The sequence below is a fragment of the Hemiscyllium ocellatum genome, chromosome 5 (genome assembly GCF_020745735.1).
Source record: "Hemiscyllium ocellatum isolate sHemOce1 chromosome 5, sHemOce1.pat.X.cur, whole genome shotgun sequence".
Taxonomy (NCBI): Eukaryota; Metazoa; Chordata; class Chondrichthyes; order Orectolobiformes; family Hemiscylliidae; genus Hemiscyllium; species Hemiscyllium ocellatum.
Genome location: NC_083405.1, coordinates 98361826 through 98388057, shown reverse-complemented (window position 1 = coordinate 98388057; position 26232 = coordinate 98361826). Strand labels below are relative to the sequence as shown.

The 26232-nt window shown below is 40.9% G+C and overlaps 1 protein-coding gene across 1 annotated transcript in view; it reads right to left on the bottom strand.

Moving 5' to 3' along the window:
- apbb1ip (amyloid beta (A4) precursor protein-binding, family B, member 1 interacting protein) overlaps positions 1–24624 on the bottom strand; it is a 156876-nt gene extending 132252 nt beyond the window's left edge. The window contains exon 1 of the mRNA XM_060825006.1: positions 24522–24624. The gene's annotated coding sequence lies outside the window, so the exon portion shown is untranslated. The remainder of the gene's footprint in view (positions 1–24521) is intronic.
- Positions 24625–26232: the final 1608 nt, after the last annotated feature.

Below are 26232 nucleotides of genomic sequence, written 5' to 3'. Positions count from 1 at the left end.
AGTCTGGAACACTTTCAGATGGAGGTGACAAGACCAATGTTTTTGGTAAGCAAAATATATATGAGATTTGAACACATAGAGTCTGAAATAACTTGTCTCAGGAGCAGTAGATTTTGTTTTCTCTTACTCTGAATTCCTTTCCATTAAAGTTTGCAATGTCAGAATCTCATTGAAAGACCTCAGTTCCACAAGTGGAGGGTTTCTAAAGGACATTTCAAAATTGATATCACTGTCTTCAGAAAAGGAATGTCAGCAAGGCTCAGTGCAAGATGGAAGAACAACATCTTATTTTCCACTTGGGGACCACACATCCTTTAGGACTCAGTATTGAGTTCAATAATTTTAGGGCTAGGACACTTTCTTTCATGTCCTTTATCCCTGGCCCTGTCATGATATGGGCTGCTTTATCACAGCCAACCTGGGCCCCTTGCTGAGATATTTGTATTATCGATAGTCACAGGTGAGGTGCCGGAAGACTGGAGATTGGCTAACGTGTTGCTATTATTGAAGAAAGGTGGTTAGGAAAAGCCAGAGAACTATAGTTCAATGAGCTTGACATTAGTGGTGAGCAAGCTGTTGGAGGGAATTCTAAGGGACAGGATTTACATGCGTTTGAAAGGCAAGGACTGATTAGGGAGAGTCAACATGGCTCTGTGCATGGGAAATCATGTCTCATGAACTTGATTGAGTTTTTTGAAGAAGTAATGAAGAGGATTGATGAGGACAGAGTGTGGATATGATCTTTATGGACTTCAGTAAGGCATTCGACAAGGCTCCTCATGATAGATTGGTTAGTACGGTTAGATCTCATGGAATACAGGGAGAACTTGCCATTTGGATACACAGCTGGCTCAAAGATGGAAGGCAGAGGGTGGAGGATGATTGTTTTTCAGATTAGAGGCCTGTCACTAGTGGTGTGCCTCAAGGATCAGTGTTGGGTGGACTGCTTTTTGCCATTTATTTAAATGATGCGGATATGAACATAAGAGGCATAGATGGTAAGTTTGCAGATTACACAAACATTGGAGGTGTAGTGTGCAATGAAGAAGGTTACTTCAGAGTACAATGGGACCTTCATCAGATGGGCCAATGGGCTGAGGAGGGGCAAATGGAGTTAAATTTAGATAAATGTGAGGTGCTGCATTTTGGAAAGGCAAATCAAGGCAGGACTTATACACTTAATGGTAAGGTCCTAGTGAGTGTTGCTGAACAAAGAGATCTTGGAGTGCAGGTTCATAGCTCCTTGAAAGTGGGGTCACAGGTAGATAGGATAGTGAAAAGGCATTTGGTATATTTTCCTTTATTGGTCAGAGCACTGACTACAGGAGTTTGGAGGTCATTTTGCAGCTGTACAGGACATTCGTTAGGCCATTTTTGGAATATTGTGTGCAATTCTGGTCTCCCTCCTATTGGAAGGATGTTGTGAAACTTGAAAGGGTTCAGAAATAATTTACAAGGATGTTGCCAGGGTTGGAGGATTTGAGAGGCTAAACAGGCTGGGGCTGTTTTCCCTGGAGCATCAGAGGCTGAGGGGTGACCTTATAGAGGTTTACAAAATCATGATGGGCATGGATAGGATAAATAGACAAAGTCTTTTCCTGGGTGGGGGAATCCAGAACTAGAGGGCATAGGTTTAGGGTGAGAGGGGAAAGACATAAAAGAGAACTAAGGGGCAACTTTTTCAGGAAGGTCTTCCAACACCACCAATCTAAAATTTGGTTTCCTGCATCTGCAGTCATTGTTTTTACCCTGGCAACTTTTTCAGGCAGAGGGTGGTGCGTGTATGGAATGAGCTGCCAGAGGATGTGGTGGAGGCTGGTACAATTACAGCATTTAAAAGGCATCTGGATGGATGTATGCAAAGGAGAAGTTTGGAGGGATATGGGCAAAGTGTTGGCAAAATGGGACTAGATTAAGTTTTGATAACTGGTTGGCATGGACAAGTTGGACCAAAGGGTCTGTTTTGGTGTTGTATATCTCTGTGGCTATATAACTTATGATACCTTTTATCAACATTTTTCTCTTCTTCCTGGCTCACCATTACCCATTCCTTTGTCGATGACTGCCTACTGCTGGTCTTTCTCTCTGGACTCTATCTCTACCTATCCCATATTCCTCCTGCATTTCCCCATCACTCCTTGTTTTTCATAGATATGGCAACTTTTTCCTAGCTACAACCAGTTCTGAAGAAGGATCACTAGACCTGAAACTCTGTCTCTGCTTTCACTCTGCAAATGCTGCAAGATCTACTGAGTTTCTGTTTTTGGTTCAGATTTTCAGTTTCTGCAGTTCTATGTTTTTCTTAAATGGGCAGACAGTACACCTAAAATGTTATGATGCTGCACTGGAGGTCTTGGTCTAGGAGAAGAGATGATATAAATCCGGAGTGTGGAAGGAAACCTTCCAAACAAACTCTCAGAAGGCTGTGGGAGCTGGGAGCAGGTAGCCAGGGTGGTCAATGTTAGGAATTTAGCATCAAGAGCCTGGACCTAATGCTGCAAAATATTCATTAAATCCACACAAGTGGTCAAGATCAGTGAATAGCAGTCAGGGAAAGGCAAGCTCACAGATCCTATTCCTGATGACTAAACAATGCTTGCCATTATTGGAATGACCATGACTATAGACCAATTGCTCTACTGAACTCGTTGAAGAAGGCAGTGTGTTCATACCATTTCTCTCTCATCCCACAATGATTCAAAAGCTACTGGTGTTTTAAGCATCCATTTCTTGCTTTACTTCTCTCCTTTCACCATAATTGTACATTTCTCCTTTCAGATATCTAAGAAGAATAACATGACTGGCAGTAGTGGAACCAACCAAGAAAGCGTTATAATAAAAAAGGGACACCATTTCTCATTCTGACACTCACAGCTAACAAGTCAGCTGCTGAAACTGTTTGTTGTGGGATCTTGAGGTTTATAGGGATATGGGCCAAATGCAGGCAAATGGGATTGGTTTAGTTTGGGAAAATTGGTTGCATGGAGGAATTGGACCAAAGGATGTTTTTCCATGCTGTATAACTATATGACACCGGGCTTGTGTGGCACAGGTACTCACTGACTGTTGATCGTGGTCTATTGCAAAGTGCTCAGTAAGAAGTTAAAGAAAGATAAAGGATGATGAATATGTAACATGGATGTGCCCAGGAGTAATTAGGCAAAAGTCTGGGCATAATGATGAGAACACAGGATAGAACTGATGGGTAACTCCATTAACTTATCTATGAACACAACCATGATGCTGTATTTGATAGCTGATGCATCAATTTCCACTGCAGCACAACCATGAGTCACTTGATATCTGGTTGTTGGCTTGGAAGCTCAGATGAAAGTCAGCAAACTAAGCTTGTGCCATGAAACTAAGCATGCTGTCACCATGGCTACCAGTGTTAGAAAGGGATTGCAGGGTCTCACAGCAGGCCGGTGATTGCTTTCTCAAATACATTGCCAGGATTGCTGAGGCATTGCTCTGGGAGAATGACAGTGCTGTACAGAACACAAACCCATTTCAGGATGAAAGCATTCATGCTGTCACTCCGACCATACCCTTTCTGTGATCTGTTTGTTGGGCAGCCTGAACTGAGGTAGGCTCTCCAGAGCCAAACGAGAGCCACAGCCATTCAAGGTCATTCTCCATCTGCAGTCTCCCATGTTAAAAGTCAGTAACCTTGCACCAGCCAAGCTGCAGTGACTGGGAGGTACTGTTTGAAAGGTGCGGTGACTTTTACATGGGATTGTTTTTGATATTTGATTTACATTGTTTGGAATGTTTGGAGTGGAATTGGAATTGCAGTCTATCGTACTCCAGTTGGTGAGCGAAGAGCGCCTCGTCTTCCGCCTGGGAACCCTCCAACCACAAGGGATGAACTCAGATTTCTCCAATTTCCTCATTTCCCCTCCCCCACCTTGTCTCAGTCGATTCCCTCGAACTCAGCACCACCCTCCTAACCTGCAATCTTTTTCCTGACCTCTCCGTCCCCACCCCACTCCAGTCTATCACCCTCACCTTGACCTCCTTCCACCTATCACATCTCCATCGCCCCTCCCCCAAGTCCCTCCTCCCTACCTTTTATCTTAGCCTGCCTGGCACACTGTCCTCATTCCTGATGAAGGGCTCTGGCCCGAAACGTCGAATTTCCTGTTCCTTGGATGCTGCCTGACATGCTGTGCTTTAACCAGCAACACATTTTCAGCGCTATTCAGAAATGATCCCCTCCATTTGTTCTTCTGCTCTTCCCCACCTCAGTTGCTCATTGTATATATGCTGCAGCACAAAGGCTGTATTCTCACACTGGTGCAACAGTGCATAGTACATGGAAAATTCCTGCATCCACTTCTGGTAGTTACTGCACAGCTCTTCCAGAAAAATCAGGCAGCCGAACACTTCAATCACCTGCTCAATGCCATTTTGTGTAGCAGCTTCTTTCCACCTTCTTTCCCTGGATGGTGAAATGCATTCATCTGTTTTTATTACAGAGTGAGTCCATATCCTCCCCAACACACCAGTGGATGGCAAACTGTGAAAGATTGGATGTAGCATGTGCTTCAGCCTGGAAAGAGTCTGATGGATAAATGTCTGTTGTCATGGTCACATTCACTTTGAGTGCTGTGCACATCCTGCTTGAACTCTACAGTTTGGGCTGGAACAGGTTACAGATTTCAGTCAGCATCTCCTTAGTGACATAAAAGCATCAGACATGGATGTTCCTCACTCAAATGAGATAGAGAATTGCTGCCTGAACACCCTGGGCATAAATGGCTTTCCATTGAGAATACTTCTCTCCTCCATCCCTCTTAAAGCAGCTTGTCCTTCTCTCTATCACCATCTGGTCATTCCCCGGTCATATTGTAGGTCAAGGGGCACAGAACTATAACAACTACATCTGCAACCAAGTGATCTTAGTGGGCTTGTGATGAAAGAACTAAGCTCCTGAGCATGCGCTGCATCAATGTTCCTTATCTAATCTAATCTAATCTAATCTAAATCAGTGTTATATGTTGACTGATGTCACGTTGTACCAACTCTGCATACTCTTCTACACATCCATGCTGCCCTGCACTGACATTCTTACCATGGACATGTAACATCAGAAATGCATGCAGCTTTGCCATTTTAACTTGAAATGGCATTGTAATAGCTAAAATTTTTGTGTTATGACTGAACATTACAATGAGAAACTTTGGCCAAATCTTTACAACCTCATAGCTGTAAACCGAAAGAACCCCATTTCCTCTTCCATAGTAACTCCATATGGAGATGGCCTCCCCTTCATCCTGCTACCTCGGCAATGGCCACCATTACCCAGGCTGCCCTGCTGCTAGTTCTCTGATTGAGTTGGCAGCTCTGAGATGCATCTCGCCATCTTCAATTGGATGCCAGATCCAGCAGTTTGATTGCCACTGGCAAAATGTCATCAATGAGACCTGCTAGCATGGAATTAGATCACTTTTTTAGCTCAGCTGTCAGGCAACTTTGATAATGACAACATCCTGTCCTTTTATGTCATTTTCTTCAAACTTATCCATAAAAAGCAGTAACAATGAAATTCTTTGGAGAACATATCTAGAATGATTTGGGAAATAGTAAAGGAAACCAGGAGAAAGTTATGATTTGGAAGCGAACTGTGTCCAACATTCTGTTATTAAAAGTTGATGACAGTGCATAAGCCTGCAATTATTCACTACATGGCTTTAAACTGTTGGTCAGTATGCCCTTGCCATTCAGTACAGGAAATCACCCCACTGAGGTTGGTGAGTTACAATGCAATATTTCAAGCTTTTGAAGCATAACTAACCCATTTTGGAAGGGAAACTACACAGCTGCATTTGACACTTTACAAAAATCCAGTGAAGTCTTCCGATTATAAACATGATCTGGCTAAAGTGAGCCTGCGTTCAGAGGAAAGCAGGATGTTTAATTTCTCTTCAAAGCATTCAGATTTCAGTGGTACAGGGGGCAGATTGTGTTTATAGTATTCCATTTTTGATGAAACAGAAGCATCAATATTTGTGAAAGAAACATTTCTTCTAAAGGTAAACGCACACTGGAGTAGTTTAAACACTTGACTCTTTCAATTAATATCTCACTATTCATGGATTCATATAAAGTATCAATACTGAAACAGAGAATGTGACTTCAGTTGGCAAATAATACTGAAATAAAAAGATCCAGATCTAGGCCTATAATAGCTTCACAATAATGCCAAATCCAAAGATCACACCTATGTTTCCAACCTATATTCTGGACTTGAAAAGTTAACTGTTTCTCTCTCCATTGATGATGTCAGTCCTGTTGCCTTTCTCCTGCACTTTCTGTTTTTGTTTTATATTCTGACCTGGCCCATATCTATTATCTGTCTCTATGAGCTAAAACTTGTAACCTAAACTGCTCACTATATCTACACCCATATCAATATTCATTACAGTATCCTAGCTTGAAACACTCACTAAATTAGTTTCTTATTTCAAGTAATTGGTATTAAGAGATTTCTTTTGTTGCTCCTTGTGAACATTTCTATGTTATTATGATTGTAAAGGCAGACTGGGTTGAATTAGCTTCATGAACAAAGTATATGTTGTTTTTCATACCATCTTATAGAGAGATCAGGAAAGAACTAAAGGGAGAAGAATCTAGATTGTCTGAGTCCAAAATGGTACATGGTTTCTTCAATAAACTGCTGTAGCTTGCAGTTTAAAGGAGAAATGAACCCCACTGACAGGAACTACTATGACACTTCCACAAATTTAACCAGCTCAATAGAGTTTCTGAAATTGCATTACACAATTACAGAAACACACTATTTGGCGCATCAGTATTTATTACTCCATATGAATTTCCATCCATGCAATCTGCTTCACCCAATGGTGTCAACAATCCTTCTTTCTGCTTTCAATTTTTAATCTTTCACATCACTAATTGTTTATCTTTAATTGTTCTTGAGAAGGTGGTGGCAAACTGTCTTATTGAACTCCAGTCGCTATTGGTAGATCCAGAATGCTATTTGACCCTGAAACACTGAAGGAAAAGCAAAATATTTCTCAGTCAGGATGGTGAGCAGCTTGGAGGGGAACTTGCACGTGGTGATATTTTCATGTATCGAACACCATGGTTCTTCTAGTTCATTATGGTCATAGGTTTGGAAGGTACTGTCTAAGTAACCTTGGTGAATTTCTGCAATGCATCCTGAAGATTGTACAGTCTGTTGCTACCGAGCATCAGAGGTGAAGGGAGTGAATGTTTTTGGATGAAGGGTCAATTAAACAACAATTTTGTCCTAGATGGTGTCAAGCTTCTTGAATGTTGTTGGAACTACATCCAGACATGTGGGGAGTGCGGGGACAGTGGTTGGAAGCAAGTCATCATTTATTTGTTGATACCTTCTAGAATATGCCCTGCTAAAGTTGTGAATCATATTTGGTTCACACATGTAATATTGAAGGGAAAAGTAAAATTAAGTAATATCATTCTAGCTGACCATTTACTACAAGCATGTCTCATAGATCCGCACTTCTTTTTAGAATCTGTTGGTCTACCATTAACAGACATTACAAAATGAACTATTTGGCAGAATCCTGTGGTATGACTTGTTACCTTTTCTTGTCCAGGTAAGTTGCATGAGAGGAATATTACTGATTGCTTTGACACTAATGAAACATGTTCCCAGGATATTAGTCTTAAAGTTGGAATCTAGACACTAGGAGATCTAAAACAGCATCACATGACTCATAGATAAATATTGGTTAGTCACAGGACTTCAGTATGTCTTGACTTAATCCAGTTGTATTATTGTTTTGAATGGTGTTGGTATTGACAAGCCAGTATTCATTGCCAATGGTTTTCTAAGGGCTTTGAGTCATCTACGTAAGGTAGGACTGGGATCATATACAAGCAAGACGGGGTAAAGGTGATGAGTTCCCTTCTTTGAAGGACATTAGTGAAGCAAGTTAAAAATCACATCACACCAGGTTATAGTGCAACAGGTTTATTTGGAAGCACTAGCTTTCCGAGCACTGCTCCTTCATCAGGTGGTTGTGAAGGTGAAGGAGCAGCGCTCCAAAAGCCAGTGCTTCCAAATAATCTTGTTGTATGATTGTTAACTTTGTACACCCCAGTCCAACACTGGCATCTCCAAATCATGATTAGTGAAGCAATGGGACTTTTTATAATAATGTAGTAGTTTTCCTGAAAATTTTTCTGGTGCCAACTTAAACTTTATCGTATTTATTGATTATAATTTCATGTCACCAATCCAATGAGACTTCAAAGAGGAGTCATGTGGACTAAAAACATTTCTCTAACCACTGGCTTACCATGCCAACAATAATATTTTTTTTCCATAAACACAACTCTGTTTCCTTTGTGTAGCTGGCAATTTGCTTTAGAAGATAGAATGGAAGTGGGTTGGTGGTGAAAGCAATCTCAGGTCTTAAGAACTTAGGAAGCCAGCTTTAATTACAGCTTAATAAGCAAAACAGATAAAGAGCAGTGGCTTAATGTGTCCTAGAGTTGTTTACTCTCAGAAGTAGATTAGATTACTTACATTGTGGAAACAGGCCCTTCGGCCCAACAAGACCACACTGACCTGCCGAAACGCAACCCACCCAAACCCCTACCCCTAACACTACGGGCAATTTAGCATGGCCAATTCACCTAACCTGCACATTTTTGGACTGTGGGAGGAAACCGGAGCACCCAGAGGAAACCCACACAGACACAGGGAGAATGTGCAAACTCCACACAGTCAGTCGCCTGAGTCGGGAATTGGACCCGGGTCTCTGGCGCTGTGAGGCAGCAGTGCTAACCACTGTGCCACCGTGCCGCCCACAAATATTAATGGTACCTGCAGGAGTTAACAGCTTTGTTTTATTTATTCACTCATGAGATGTGGACATTGCTGCCAGTCCAACAGTTCTTGTTTGTCCCCAGATACCATTTATAAGGTTTGAGTGAGCCATCTTCTTGAACCATTGCAGTCCATTTGGTGTAGATGGACTTACAAGGGAGGGGGGTTCCAGGATTTTGACTCAACAGCAGTGAAGGAATGATGATATATTATGCATACAAACAATACACATCACTGCATCTTATGTTTTGGCTTCTAAGGGCAAGAAGGAATTTAGCCCTGTTGATTTTAGTTAAATCCATAATGTGCATCATTGGCGACAGTTAAAGGTTGTGAGTTTATATATGCTTATTTATTTCTTTTAGTTTTGTAAGTTATATCAACTTTAACCGATTGGGTGTGATTGAACCAAACCATGCAATGAGAAGAAAACATTCAGAATAATCTTTTATTTTTATATTGCCGTTTTTTTATGCATGGTGAGATCCCAGTGGATTACTGGGTACATGACTTATTTAACCATTGAGTAAATTAAGAAAACAATCAGTTTTTGTACCTCAAATGTGTAGTGATTATATTGATGGCCTTACTAGCTCTTGTATCAACATTAACCACACCAATGAGCTGAAGTCTGAATCAGCAGCATTGAAAGATGATTCTAAACATTGAGATTCTTGATATCCAGTTGGAAAAGAGCCATAATGATGTGTTGGAAGCTTATCCATTTACTCTCATTTAACCACACATTTAATCATATTATCAATTAAGGGCGCAGTTCCTCTTTGCCAAGCTCACTGAAATACACGTCCAAAAGATTTCCTTAGTATTTCTCTGTATTGCATTGTAAGAAAGCCGAGATTGACATCACTTGCTTTGTCAGTTTAAGTGAAAAAACAATAATAGAAAATATTGAAAACACATAAAGATGCATTTCATCAGCACATATAAAGAGGAAACATGGGAAAACTGAGTCTTGGAGAGGATAGAGTGGAGATTTACAAGAATTAATTCAGGGATAAGAAAAGTAGGGGCTAGAAAAGTTTGAAATGTACTCCTAACAACACAGAACTTTGATGGGGTGTTAGTGGGTAACGGGGTAAGTTTGAACAGAGATGTTCAATTGAAGTGGTACTTTGGTAACATAGACAGGGGAATTATTTTTCCATTTGATACAGGTAGAAGATAATTGACAAAATTGTCAAAAGTGAAGCTGAGAATTTTGTTTTATGCAGCAAATTGTTATAAATCTGGAATATATTGTGCTGGAAGCAGCAATTTTCAAAGGGGACTGGACATATATGTAAAAATAAAAATAAAATTGCAGGACCATGTGGAAAAGTATAAGGGAATAGGGTTAATTGGAAAGTTCTTCAAAGAGAGAGCATTGACCTATTGGTCCGAATGCACTCCTTCTCTGTTGTGTGATTCTATGAGTTTTATCCTAGGAAGTTGTTGCCCTCTCTCCAACCCATCTTTTCATGTAAAATGGTTTCATTGTGCAAACACATGGCAAAGTACAAGATGACAATAATAAGAGAACTAAACTGATCAAAATTGGGGTATTTTTTAATTAGTCCTAGATGGCTACACTCCTTTAATGAATCTCTCCCCGTGGACCTCAAATAGCTCAGGGATAGTTCCAGGATGGAAGAAGACCATCGCATCTCTTATTGTATTGACACCGACGTTTTCCTCAGCAGTTACACGGCAAGGTAGAAAGGAATGCATTTTAAAAAAGTGCAGTGTAGCTTATAAATTGACATTTGCTTAAAAACTACAAACATTTTGCAGTTGGCCTCAAAAAGAGGAACCAATTACTTCAACTAATGTTAGTTCCTCAAACTCCATTCACTGAGGCCACATCACTATTCCCTTCTTTTGTTTGGCTTCTACTTGAAATTGGCCTTTTGATTATTAAGTTATGACTGTAACAAGATTTTCAATTACGTTTGTTTCTCTGTGGTGAGCAGATAGATTTCCTCTGAGTGAAATTTATGGCAAAATCACATTACACTCTTTGTAAGGGTGGTCTATTTAGATGTGTTAACGATTTCTTTATAAATAGAACTATAAATGTTCCCTGTTATACCTTACCACAGTGACCACAGCATTATAGACCAGAAATAGTGGGATAGATTTTGAACAACACAACACCTCCACCGTCCCCCGGCAATTCAGATGGCAAGGCTAGAAGAGTGCAGGCCGAGGTAAGATGGTTGCGGGAGGATTCCTTTGGTGTTTCTGACTTTGCACACTAACCTTCCCGTCCCATTATCAAACAACTTAACTTACCATAAAATCATACATACAAAAAAGGATCTAGAGTAGGCCAATCAGCCCTTTGATCCTGCTCTGTCATTCATTAAGACCATGGCTGATCTGCTTTCAACCTGAACTCTACATTTCTACATACCCTCCATAATCTTTCATTCCCTTGGTAATCAAGAATCTATATACTTCTACTTTAAAAATATTTAAACATTCTGCATCCACTGTCTTTTGAGGAAGGGAAGCCCAAAGATTCATGACCCTCTGAGAGAAAAAAAAACTGTCTTCTCATTTCTGTTTTAAATAGGCACTCCCTTATTTTTAAATTATGATCCCTAGTTCTAGATTTTCCCACGAGAGGAAACATACATTCAAAATCCACCTGGTCAAAATTCCTCAGGATCTTATATATTTAAATTAAGTTACCTCATAGTCTTCTAAAAACTGCAGAGGATTGAAGTCCAGCCTACCTAGCCTTCCCTCATAAGGAAATCCTTTCGATCCAGGTAGTCTAGTCAATATGGTGACCAGTACATTACTAGGTATTCCAAATGTAGTCTTACTGTATAACTGAAGCATAACCTCCCCACTGTTGCATTCAATACCTCTCACAATAAAACATCTAGTTTTCCTGATTACTGGCAGTGCCTGTAAACTAATCATGCATTAGGACACCCAGATCTCGCTGCAACTCAGAGATCTGCAACCTCTTGCAATTTATGCTTCTTTTTTATTCTTTCTGTCAAAATGGATAATTTCCCACTTTCCGACCTTTTTGTCTGACCTTTGTCCATTCATTTAACCTATCTATATTCCTTTGTAGGCTCCTGCACATCATGGAGTTTAGAGGGATGAGGAGGGGGTCTCATTGAAACTTATAGGATATTGAGATGTCTGGATAGAGGGGATGTGGAGAAGATGGCTTCGTTAGTAGGTGATATTAGGACTCAAGGGTACAGCCTCAGAGAACTGAGATGAGGAGTTTTTTTTAAGCCAGAGGTTAGTGAGACCTGTGGAACTCGCTGCTGCAGAAGGCTGTAAGGCCAAATCGTTGAAGCCTCAATGTGCACTAAATATTTAAGTCAAAGATTGACAGGTTCTTGATCAGTAAAGGGATCGAGGATTACAAGGAGAAGGCAGGAGAATGGGGTTGAGAAACATACCGGCCATGATTGAATGGTGAACCAGACTTGATGGGCTGAATGGTCTCATTCTGCTCCTCTGTCTTATTGTCTTGTGTCCTCTCACAACTCATTTTCCTTTGTGTCACCAGCTAATTTAGCTATCATCCCTTCATCCAAATAATTTACAAAAATTGTAAAGAGTTGGACCCTGTTACTGCCCCCCCATGGCACATCACTCGTGACAGCTTGCCAGCCTGAAAAGCACCCACATATTCCTATTCTCTGCTTCCTTTAAGTCTGCTAATCTTCTATCTATGTCAATATATTACGTCCAACGCCATGAGCTTTTATTTTCCACAATAACCATTGAAATGTCACTTACTCAATGCCTTTCGGACAACTAAATACAGTACAAACATTGGTTCTCCTTTACCTATAGCATAAGTTACTTCTTCAAAGAACTCCAATAAATTGGCTAAAGCTGTTTTCCCTTTGACAAAATCATGTTGGCTTTTCCAGATTACTTTGTATATAATGTCAAGTCATCTTTTACTCCCTAAACCCAGTGAATTTAAGCCGAGGTTGTCCAACATTTCCTCATTAACTAAACAATCTGCCCATTTCAGTTAAAAGTCTATTCATCTTTTTTTTCTGAATTTCCTCCAAAACCTCACCTCCTTCCTTAAATTCTTTAAATTCTTAAATTAAATTCTTTAATTCTTTGAAGAGGTGACAAGTAGGTTAGACCAGGGAAATCCAATGGATGTGGTCTATCTAGACTTTCAAAAGGCATTTCATAAGGTGCCACACGGGAGGCTGCTGAGCAAGGTGAGGGCCCATGGTGTTTGAGGTGAACTACTGGGATGGATTGAGGATTGGCTGTTTGACAGAAGGCAGAGAGTTGGGATAAAAGGTTCTTTTTCGGAATGGCAGCCGGTGACAAGCGGTGTCCCACAGGGTTCAGAGTTGGGGCCACAGCTTTTCGCATTATATATTAATGATTTGGATGAAGAGACTGGGAGCATTCTAGCGAAGTTTGCAGATGATACGAAGTTAGGTGGACAGGCAGGTAGTACTGAGGAAGTGGGGAGGCTACAGAAGGATCTAGACAGTTTGGGAGAGTGGTCCAGGAAATGGCTGATGGAATTCAACGTGAGCAAATGCGAGGTCTTGCACTTTGGCAAAAAGAATAAAAGTATAGACTACTTTCTAAACAGTGAGAAAATTCGTAAAGCCAAAGTACAAAGGGATCTGGGAGTGCTAGTCGAGGATTCGCTAAAGGTAAACATGCAGGTTGAGCCCGTGATTAAGAAAGCGAATGCAATGTTGTCACTTATCTCAAGAGGGTTGGAATATAAAAGCAGCGATGTGCTACTGAGACTTTATAAAGCTCTGGTTAGGCCCCATTTGGAGTACTGTGTCCAGTTTTGGTCCCCACACCTCAGGAAGGACATACTGGCACTGGAACGTGTCCAGCAGAGATTCACACGGATGATCCCTGGGATGGTAGGTCTAACATATGAGGAACGGCTGAGGATCCTGGGATTGTATTTATTGGAGTTTAGAAGATTAAGGGGAGATTTAATAGAGACGTACAAGATAATACATGGCTTGGAAAGGGTGGACGCTAGGAAATTGTTTCCATTAGGCGAGGAGACTAGGATCCGTGGACACAGCCTTAGAATTAGAGAGTGTCAATTCAGAACAGAAATGCGGAGACATTTCTTCAGCCAGAGAGTGGTGGGCCTGTGGAATTCATTGCCGCAGGGTGCAGTGGAGGCCGGGACGCTAAATGTCTTCAAGGCAGAGATTGATAGATTCTTGTTGTCTTGAGGAATTAAGGGTTACGGGGTTGAAATGCCCATCAGCCATGATTGAATGGCGGAGTGGACTCGATGGGCCGAATGGCCTTACTTCCACTCCTATGTCTTATGGTCTTATGGTCTGATGGTCTTAAATAAGATGACCAATACTGCCCACAGTGCAGTTTCACCAGTGTCCTGTATAACTGAAATATAACCTTCCTACTTCTGCATTTAGTTCCACTGGTAATAACTGATAACATTTTATTTGCTACACCTGTATACAAATCTTTTGCAATTCATATACCAGGGCATACAGATGCCTCTGCATCTCAGAGATCTAAGACTTTTCACTCCACTTCAATGATATGCTTCTTTTGTAATCTTGTCAGAACAGACAATTTTCCTACACTATCCTTCATTTGACATCTTTGCCAAATCACTGTGCCTTTGATTTGTGAGAATAAGACCTGCTGTAGAGAGTTCACAAAGAGTCACCATTTGTCGGCAGCATCTTGAATGCGGTAATCTATCTATAAACTTTAGCAATCTCCTTGAGTCCTCTCCATAATCTTATATTCATACCCAGTTGCGTCTTCATGAAATTTGGAGAGCATCTGAATAAATTATTCAAAACTGTTGAGGTCCCAGCAACAATTCTAGGGTCATATCTTCCCAACCTACAAAAGACACATTTACACCTACTCTCTATTTCCTGTTAGACTGTTAAACTTCTAGCACTGCCAGTATGTTACCCCATGACTTTCCTATTTACCACCTAGAAGCTTAGTGGCATCAGAAGTAGGGGAACACTATCTCACTTGCACACTCTCCTCCCAGGCACAACGCATTTTGTATAATGATCCCCTGAACTATGCTATAGAGTTGGTTATACTTAACATGGCAGAAGATATTTTTAATGTGATGGCGGAAATTCATCCTCACAAGCACTATACAGTTGTTACTGTCTTGGATAGATGTATCTGATGCAAGCAGGGTAGGGAGATCAAAGCCAAACAGGTTCTTCCACCTTGTTGGTTTCCTCACTGCCTGCCACAGATCTAATCTAGCAAATATGCCCTTTTAGAAATTAGTAACATTGATGTCAAACCAATGTTGGTGATGGACATTTAAGTCCCACATCCAGAGTGCATGCTATGCTCTTTCCAATCCTCTCTACCTCTTTCAATTGATACTCAACATGGAGGATTACTGAATCAAGAGCTGAGGTGGGTGAGGTGTTAGTGAATTCATGTTAGTTGGTAATCATTGGAAGATTTCCTTGCTAATGCTTGATCTGAAATCATGAGATTTCATTGGATCTGGTGAAATCTTGAGGAATGAAATGGGAACTCCCATCTGATTGTGCACCACACTGCAACCAGGTCAGGTGGGACTGATCATTCTCAGGGATGGTTATGATAATGTCTGGATCATATATGAGTCAAAGAGTATGACTATGTTAGGCCATTAGGATAGTTCTCACAATTTTACCACAAGACCCCAGATATTAGTCAGGAGGATTTTACCAAGTTGAGTGTGTTGGGTGGGCTCATGATATTTCTGGTGCTTACGTTGATGCAAGATGGCCCATTTTATTTAATTATTTTCTTGAGGTCTCATATTATTTACTGGGCCATTTCAGAGAGCAGTGAAGAGTCAGCCACACTGCTGTGGGTCTGGAGTCACATGTAGGCCAGACCAGGATGGCAGATTTCTTTCCTGAAAAGGTATTAATGAATCAATAGATTTACTGACAATGTTGATGGTCACCTTTAGTTTAGTCTTTAACTCTAGGGTTTTTTTACTTATTAAACTCAATTTCACCATCTTTCATGACAGGATTTGAATCCATATCTCCGACCATTATTCTGGGTCTACTGGATTACTAGTCGAAGGACATTACTACTAAACTATCAACAAGTAGCAGTCACAGCACAGAAGAAGTCCATGCCCATTTTGTTTATTCTTTCTTGGGCTGTGAGCATCACTAACAAGCCCAGCATTTGTTGCTGATTCCTAATTGCCTTTGAGATGAGTAGCTTGCTGGACCTTTTTTACAGATCAGCTCAGAGTCAACCACACTGCTGAGGGCCTGGTGTCTGAAGTATCTAGGGCAGCTTATGTAAGTGTCGTGGGTCTTACTAAGAAGACTGAGTGAACCAGATGGGTTTTTACAACAATTGGTGATAGTTTCATGGTTACTATTAATGCGATTAGCTTTCAATCCTAGATTTATCAATTAGATTTAAATTCTTCCAACTGTGGTGGGATTTGAACCCACGTCCCTACAGCATGGATTATAAAGGCAAGCAGCAAGGCTTGGACAATATTCAGGCTTGAGTTAACAAGTGACAAAACATTTGTGCCACATGGCTGCTGGTCAATGACAGTGCCCAACAAGAGAGAACTGATATTCAATGATATTACTACTGTTGATTCCCCACTATAAACTTCCCAGGAAGTTAGCATTGGCCAGGAAGTGCACTGAAGGAGATTTCTAAACTATATGGCTGCAATAACTTTTCAAAGGCTGAGAGGTCGGTGGTGAGGAGCTTACTACTATTCTCCCCTGTACACCAATTACAAATCACAAATCAGGAGGGTAAGGGAATATTCTCCACTTGCTTGGATATGTACAGCTCCAACAACATTCAAGGAGCTTGATACCATCCAAGACAGATCAACATGCTTGATTGACACCAATTTCACCATCTTAAACATTCACTCCTATCACCACTGATGCATAATTGCATGTCTCATATAAGAGATGCACTGCAACAATTTGGATAGCACCTTCCAAACCTATGACCTCTAAATCTTACTGGATAAGGGCAGCAGATACATGGGAACACCATCATATCTAAGTACCTGCAATCCACAAAACATCTGACTTGGAATTTTATTACTGTTTCTCATGGCCACTGGATCAAAATTCTGAAATATCTGTCTAACAACACAATGGGTGTAACAGTAACAGATGACTGCAGCAGTTCAAGGTTCCCAGCACTTTCACAAGGACTATTAGGACGGGCCAATAAATGCATGGCCTTGGCAGCATTCTTTTGGATACTTGAGAACTATTTAATATTGTGCCTGCTTTTATTTTTCAATTCTTATCTCTATTCCCTGTCATTGATTACAAATAGGGAAGATCAAAAATGTCAAGGTTTTGGATCGGAAAAGACAGACTCCACCACAGGAATGGATGCTGCCCATGGATGGAGGTTTTCACTATCAAGGCACCTTTGCATTGAGTGGAGACTTTGTCTCTGAATTCTGGTTGGACTGACACTGGCATTCTGCCATGATTTCACAGGTGGCTTCCTGGTACTCTGTCTGGAATGTTCAGGGCATTTTATGCATGTCTTTAATTAACTAGCTCCTCAGATAGGGGAATAGTTAGTGTCCATATGAAGGCAAAAGTGAGGACTGCAGATGCTAGAAACCTGAGTTTAGATTAGAGTGGTGCTGGAAAAGCACAGCTGGTCAGGCAGCATCCGAGGAGCAGAAAAATCTTCAACAGAAGGGCTTTTGCTTGAAACGTTGATTTTCCTGCTCCGTGGATGCTGCCTGACCTGCTGTGCTTTTCCAGCACCACTCTAATCTAGTATCCATATGAAACAAGGCCTGGATAACATTCAGGCTTGTGTTGATAATTGGCATGAAAAAATCGTGCCACACAAGTGCCAGGCAGTGCTTCCAATGAGTAAAGCAGTAATTATCTCCGCTTATCATTCTATTGCTGAATCCCACACCGTCAATTTCCTGAGGGCTACCAGTGACTGAAATCTGATCTGGACCAATTGGTTAATTGGTTCCCCGTCACAGCTGGCTGGAACATTTAATCTTCTGCACAAGATGGACCAGCCCAATGGTTCTTTCCGTCCATTTTTGGCCCACCCTAGCCCAGACCTACCTCCACGAGCTGTTGAAAATTCAGCCCAACATGTTCAATTGTTTTGTTTTCTGCTGCAATATGCTGCAACTTTTAATCTAAAGATCTGAAGATTGCAGGGCACAAATAGTTTCCGGAAACACGGTGTAAAATATAGACTCACCATCTGTTGCAGTGTATGTGGTTACCTTAAAGGAAATCAAATTCAGAGGGGAATGGGGCAAATTTTATTTATGAAAAGTAGCACGCTCTTTGTTGGTGAATCTGTGGAGCTCCCTGCCACAGAAGGTGGTGGAGGCCAAATCATTGAGTGCATTTAAGAAGAAATGGATTCTTGATTGGCAAGGGGATCAAAAATTACAGGGAAAGGGCAGGAGAATGAGGTTGAGGAACATATCATTCCTGATGAAGGGCTTATGCCCGAAACGTCGAATTTCCTATTCCTTGGATGCTGCCTGACCTGCTGTGCTTTAACCAGCAACACATTTTCAACTGTGATCTCCAGCATCTGCAGACCTCATTTTTTACTCGAAGATTTTAACCTACTGCGAATCCTCTTGCAAGGATGCCTTCCTTGAAGAAGCTCTCTTCCTCCCTCTACAAGGATTTCAGTGAGTCTCTCTCTCACTGCACCCCCCAGGTCATCTCCTCTGCACAGAAACTCTTCAGCCACGTTCTCAAACAGACTCGCTACCACAGCCACATCTCCTTCCTCAGCACCTGCCTACGGAACCGACTGATCCCGCACGGACTCCGGACTACATTCCAACCAACAAAATTTGGACCCAACCAGGACAACCTGTACCTACAACAAATCCGAAGCCTCCAGCAACAGACCTCCCTCCGGATCCTCCGCTCCACCCTTGCAGCCATGCATCGCTACCTACATTATCATTCCTGATGAAGGGCTTATGCCCGAAACGTCGAATTTCCTGTTCCTTGGATGCTGCCTGACCTGCTGTGCTTTAACCAGCAACACATTTTCAATTGAGGAACATATCAGCCATGATTGAATAGCAGAACAGAGCCAATGGGCCAAATGGCCTAATTTTTCTCCTGTATTTTACGGTCCAAAAATGTTCAAGAAGATGTGCAGGGGAACTTACTGAAATCTCTGCAATTTGTTGACAGCAATTAGAATAATTCTAGATCAAAGTCAACATGAAGTAATACACCAGTCCTCACCTTAACTCCACACACAAGGCCTTGTCATCACATGGGCTACTACCACAACCATCCTATTTTCAGCTACTATTGGTCCTCATTAGCAGCTATTCATTCTCTCAGGCTGACTTTTACTGTTTCCTTTGCCTGTCCAACTGCTGTTCTCTCTTTGTGGGCTTCATCTCCACCTATTGTTTACTCCGCCTCCCTCTCCCAACCCAATTTCAGTATACAATGTATGTACCATCCTTTTCCACCTACAATCAATTCTGAAGAAGGGTAACTGGACTCAAAATGTTAACTCTGCTTTCTCTCCGCAGATGCTGCCAGGTCTGCTGCGTTTTCCCAGCAATTTCTGTTTTTGTTTATGAGAACCTAGAATGACACTATCATCTAATTACCCTTACCCTTCTTTGGACCTACTTGAAGGCTTGATGGAAGATGTAGAGCTGCAGAAATTGATAAAAGGAAGGGAATCTAGCATAGGACAGCAATTTGAATGTGAAGGATTTGTCAATTAATGAAGTGTCCAGGAATGTCCAACAACAAGATTTTATTGTTTATTATCTCCAGGTTTGCAGACAACAAAGCTGGATGGGAGAGCGAACAGTGAGAAGAATGCAAAGATTCTTCAGTGTGATTTGGACAAGTGCAGTGAGAGTGGACAAATGCATGGCAGATGGAGTGTAATGTGGGTAAATATAAGGTTATCCAACAGATTGTGAAATAGGAAGGTGCAATGAGACCTGGGTGCCCTTTTACACCAGTGTTGAAAGTAAGCACAAGGTTGCAGCAAGTGGCGATTGTAAGTACAGGAACAGGAGTGTCTTGCTGCAGTTATGTAGAGCCTTAGTGAGACCAGACTTGGAATTGTGCAAGAACTGCAGATGCTGTAAGTCAGTCAAAAACTGAAATTGCTGGAAAAACTCAGCAGGTCTGGCAGCATCTGTGAATAGAAATCAGAGTTACCGTTTTGGGTTGAGTGACCCTTTCTCGTACGCTGCCAGTCCTGCTGAACTTTTCCAACAATTTCTGTTTTTGTCTGAAATTGTGAAATTTTGATCTCCTTAACTGAGGAAGCATGTTCTGTCTACAGAAAGGGTATGATGAGAAAGGGAAGAGAGTGATGAGTTGAATGATCAGCCATGATCTTATTGAACAGTGGAGTAGGTTCGGAGGGGCAAATGACCGACTCTGTTCCTATTTTCCACGTTTCTATCTTTTGTAATTATTTCCATGGTGTTTCCTCACTTCAAATACTGAGGAGTGTCAAGTGTCTCACTAAGGTCTAACATTTGCAAAGTTTTTACATGGATTTGAAGATGGCTAACCATTAGATGAGTAGAAATAGGGTTATGAGAGCAGGATAGGGGTCTGATAGGATGGGTTTAGAGAGGACATTTTGAGGGAATAAGAGAAAAAAAACTATATAAATGGATGAGTTTAGGGGTAGGGCAGGAGGAAACCATGGAGGAAGTTGGTCAGTATCATGAAAAAGTGCTGAATCTTGCAATTAACTAACTCAATAGATATTACTTATGCTGGATCCTTGCTCCTTAGCTATTCCATCAGATAAGAATCATCACACAACCTGATCCTACTTCCACTCAATTTCCAGCCAGAGCCTTCAGTAATCAAGGTGTGATCTATTCTCTTTCCAGTCCAAAGGCACTGATGCTAATTCTAGAGTTACAATAACCAGGTCCAAGAGATAATTGGGTTAAGACAATCCTTAAGCAAATATGTATCACAAAAGTTTTGATCAAACGCTCAGCCGTGGGTGGAGAAATGTTCGATGGACTCATTTGCCTCAAATTATGTGACAGCAGCATTTTGGTCAGACTTTCTAGAAGAAGAGCAGCAGATGAGAAGGCCTTCTACAGAGCAAGCCTGGAATGCAATAGTGTTGCATCAAAATCTGTGTCAGCAGGTCAACTGAATAAAATGTAACATTGAATCCTCTAATGTAAATTTTTTCCAGTCAAAAGGATCTCTAATAATCATTGCACTGGAAAACAGAATGGAGTAGATCTTAACTTCATGTACTAGGCCTAAAGCCTGTTTAACATCTGTCTTCATTTTTATTACCATTGAAGTAGGCTACTGACTGTATTTCACAAGGTTGCAAAAAGGAAAGATCATCTCTAATGTTTCAGAAAATTATGGGATAATTTAGAACTATAAGAGGCTTGACCCAACTGTTTAGCTGAATCAAACTCCTACAACATCAATGTTCACTGAGACCTTAAACACAAAGAGTAGGTTGCAACAAGATACGGCAGTTCCTCCCGTAAAGCATTGCTAACATCTAATCAAGATTTTGATATTTACGCTTGTATTATCACAGAATCATCAAATTATTATGATGTAGAAGGAAACCATTCAGCCCATCAGGCCTGTACCAGTTCTATTGCCAATTGCCAATCTCATGTCATTTCCCCATATCCTTGCACTCCATTTCTATCCAATGCCCTCTTGAATTCCTCAGTTGAACCTGTCCGTACTGTATTTCCAGGCAGTGCATTCTATATCTTTACTACCTGGTGTGTGAAGCAATTTTTTTTCTCACATCACCCTTGCTTCCTTTAAACATCACTTTAAATCTATGCTATCTTGTTCCTATTTTGTTTTAGAACCCCCTTTAGAACTGCATCTCTATTTTATTCTTTCTTTCAATTTTCCTCTGAACAAACTATACCACCTCAAACTTTTCTGAATTGAACCTCATTTGCTATCTATCCACCCACTCCTCCAACTTGTCATTGTTGTTTTTGAGTTCCACACTGTCCTCCTCAGATTACAATTCTTCCGAGTTTAATGTTATCTGCAATACACTACCATATGAGGACTTAGTATGTTTGTGTGACTTTTCTCTGTCTGCTACTTAAGTAGGCACCAGTCTCTTTAATACATTAATGTCTACCTTAAGATGTTAAATATTCACATTGTAATATTGAAGCAGTTAGTTCAAGCGTCTGATGTCTATGTATTGATCTGGCAACTTTGAAATCATCATTTATCTGAATCAGCCTGGAAACAAGTGTAACGTTCCTCATCACTTTGGCTGCAGACATTGTATAAATGATACTTCTCAAGTAATTTTGCAGGCTAAAATTTCACAGGAATGAATTTAAAGAGCAAGTTTCAGTTTCATCAATTTTCTGCAGTTGTCAAAACAATCTGCAAGGTTGCTTACATAACTTTAGGTCTTATGTCAGATAAGAACAAGTACAAATGGATCAATTTTAAACCTAACCTTACTCTGCAGAAACAGGGTCCAGTTAATTGTGATCTGTTAAATGTGATGTTCTCCTTCATTTTCAAATTGTAAATTTAGGTGCTCATATGCAGACAAGTGTGGGCCTAAATCAGGTAGGAACCTCACATATTTAAGATTCCAATAGGATTCTGCAGACCTTTTAACTGAGTCTGGGTAGGAAAACTGCTATCTTCAGCTTTCCTATCAGTCTCAAGCTAATGGACATTTTGTGAAAAGGACAATGAGGCCCTCTATAGTGTACACCTTCCCATGAGGCCATTCACACCCCTTAACTGCAAACCTGTGGTTAGCAAATGCTAACTATTGCACCAACCTTTCCAGCTAGCAGATGCCCTGTGCCCACTTCCCACAATTCTGGTGGTATTCAAATTTGGAGCAATAGTTAAAATACCCACTGAAACCGAGGGCGGAGAGTATACTGCACTTGCTAAACCTCCATTTGCTGATTGTCAATACTATTTATTTTCCTCTCTGATAGTTCAATCGTTGTTGATTCTCTTGTACTGGTTGATAGGTTATGTATCTTCATTCTCTGCACTATCACAAAAATTAGATTGAGATCTTGCTTGTGTTGCATTAGCCTTTTTCATAGAATCATCATAGTATCCACACAGTGTGGAAACAGGCCATTTTGGCCCAACAAGTCCACTCTAACCCTCCGAAGAGTAACCCACCCAGACGTCCTTCCCTACCCTATTACCCTACATTTACCTCTGACTAATGTGCTTAACCTATACATCCCTGAACACCATGGGCAATTTAGAATGGCTAATTCAGCTAAACTGCACATCTTTGGATTGTGGGAGGAAATTGGAGCACCCCGAGGAAACCCATGCAGACACAGGGACAATGTGCAAGCTCCACTCAAATAGTTGTCTGAGACTGGAATCTAACCCGGATCCCTGGAACCATGAGGCAGCAGTGCTAACCACTGAGCCACAGTGTCAATTACATGAGATTCTGGAAACAGTAGTGATACAACATTCCAAAAAGGGAAAGATGTAGCAATGTAGAAAAGAGACTGAGGTCAAAACATTATGTGCTTTCAAGGAGTAAATAGATATAGCTCTTAAAAAGTTCAAGGTGGGATTGGGGCATTAAACTCAATGATTAGCCATGATCGTATTGAATAGTAAGCACTTTTGAGGGGCCTACTGCAGCTCCTATCTGCAGTATTTCTAAGTGGAGAACAAATGAACAATACAGCTTAATCCTGTAACATTCTACCTCAGCAGGTCTCCTAGTCTGCTTCATGCTGAACCCCAAGAATTGCTGCAAATTACTTTAAATCGTAAACACCAGTGTGTTTGTGTACTCAACCCCCTTTAGGGGCCATAAAATGTGTATAGTAGTTTCCTAAAATGTAATTTGCATATTATTATTAAAATAAAATGGAAGTTTGGCTAAATATATGTTTCAATATAAGTACTCAAAAAGTATTCACAGAAAGTTTTCTAAATTAGGTTTCCAGAAACAACAAAAGAATCAAATTAGTCTAATCAGAAGGAATGAGGAGATTCTGCATGCATGGTTGCAAGAACAGTTAACAGTTTGAGATATTTCGAAGTCCAATTTTGCTTCTGCTATTGCTATTTTTAACTACAGCAAAGTTTACAACACATCAAATGAAAATGTGAATTTGACATCTAAATCCTTAATCATTTGGTCTTCAACATGGCCAAGTTATTCTGTCATGAATGTTTTCCTGGTTACCAATCAATTTCCACTGCATCAAAAAAGTTGTCTTGAAATTCTTTCACACAATTTTGCAACAATTATAAAATTCAGTGCAACTTATAGTAAACCAATGTAGGAAGTAAGAAACATTTCATGTCCTATTGTTGCAATCTACTTGCAAGATTTAAATTGCTGACAATACAATGCCACTTGGAACATAAATCTCAAAGATAATACATGTCGCTTATTTTCCAGCTATACTTTATTATATGACTTATTGCATTATAAATATGATAAAGCTCCCAACAACTATTTCTGTTCCTGGAATTGGAGTTAAATCTGACTTATGCACTTGCCACTAGCTTTATGCTACTCTATGCTACTAGATCTATAGATTTCAAGATTATTTTTAAAAATATACTAAAAATATTAAAAGTACTATTGAAAAGTTATTGCGACTCACCTTTGAATGCTTCTAGCTTCAAAATAAACACAAATTTGATTTAGTAAGCACCGAATTTGTCGTATTCAACATCCAGTGACTTGAGTCTGAAACAATCTATCACTCTTCACTGGGGATTGGGTGTTTCCTGTATTAACGGAAGTTTTATGAATATTTGTCAACCTTTGCTTAAATTGGCAAGAGACCTGCAAATGCCACCTACTGGTTAAACTATATTAACAACTGCAATTATTTCATATTTAATGAAGTCAATTTTTGCTTGCAGATTTACTTTCTTTCCTTTCTCTTTGATTAATAAAGGACTGAACTCATTACTGAAATCTACCCTTGCTGCAGTAACTTCAAAATTAGCAGGTCCCATACTGCAAACGTCATCACTGGTTGTCCCTCGCAGATGAAGATGACTCTCTTTCAGACTCAGGGTGAGACTGTAGATAGTTGTACAGACCAATGTGGCTACTGCAAACTCTGTTTCACCTCGGTCACAGGAAGGGGTGGGTGGTACATTGGGGTGGCAGCGCACCACTTTTGCTGTTTTCGCCTGGCTTCCGCTGTTTTCCGACGACAAGTCTCAATGTGCTCAACGCCTTCCCAGATGCTACACCTCCACTTTGAGCAGTCTTGGGCCAATGATTCTCAGGTGTCTGTGGGAATGACACACTTGGCCAGTGAGGCCTTGAGGGTATCACTGAAGCGCTTTCTCTATCCATCTGGGTTTCTTCTGCCATTTTGAAGATGGGAGCACGGTACTTGCTTGGGGAGTCTCATGTCAGTCATGTGAACGATGTGCCCAGCCTTCCATAGCTGATCAAATGTGGTCAGTGCCTCGATGCTGGGGATGTTGGCCTGGTCGAGGATGCTGGTGTTGATGTGTCTTTCTTCCCAGGGGATTTGCAGGATCTTGCACAGACAGCATTGGTGGTAAGTTTCCAATGGCTTGAGGTATCTGCTGTAGACAGTCCATATCACAGAGCTGTTTAGAAGGGTGGAAACCGGTGGGTTTCCTGTGGGTGCTCCGGTTTCCTCCCACAGTCCAAAGATGTGCAGGTTGGGTGACTTGGCCATGTTAAATTGCCCGTAGTGTTAGGTGAAGGGTTAAATGTAGGGGAATGGGTGGGTTGAGCTTCGGCGGGTCGAAGTGGACTTGTTGGGCCGAAAGGCCTGTTTCCACACTGTAAGTAATCTAATCCTGAGCCGCTCACACTGACTGTGTCACAACTCTGTACGCCATGATCTTGGTGTTGGATCTGTGATGCTAGTGACTGTGTAGATAACTTTCCCTCCTTTAGCTTCCACTGTCAATGTTAAAAACGTAGGTCCATTAAAGGGTGAAATAGAACTGCTCCAGACTTAATTGAAAGCATACTGTGATTTTGGACCTCATGTTTTACAGATGTGTTCTCCCCTCCAAATCCATTTCAGTTTAGTTCCTCTCTTGTCTCCCTACCGTTCTCTTGCTTTTGTTGTCATTGCAATATTCCTGAGAGGCTGTGCATGTATATTGATCACTTAATTGGAGGCGGAGGTTATTTGGTGCTGGGGAATAAAGTAAAGAAGTAGTAACACTGCTGTTTTGGTAGTGCTAAAATTCAGAGCTATGTAATCACATCACTGATGGGTGGGTAGTGCTTGTAACTTGGTAAATGTTTACTCAGTGACATGGACTGTAAGGAGGTTTACTAAAACCAAAGTAAAAGAAAGAGGGGATGGG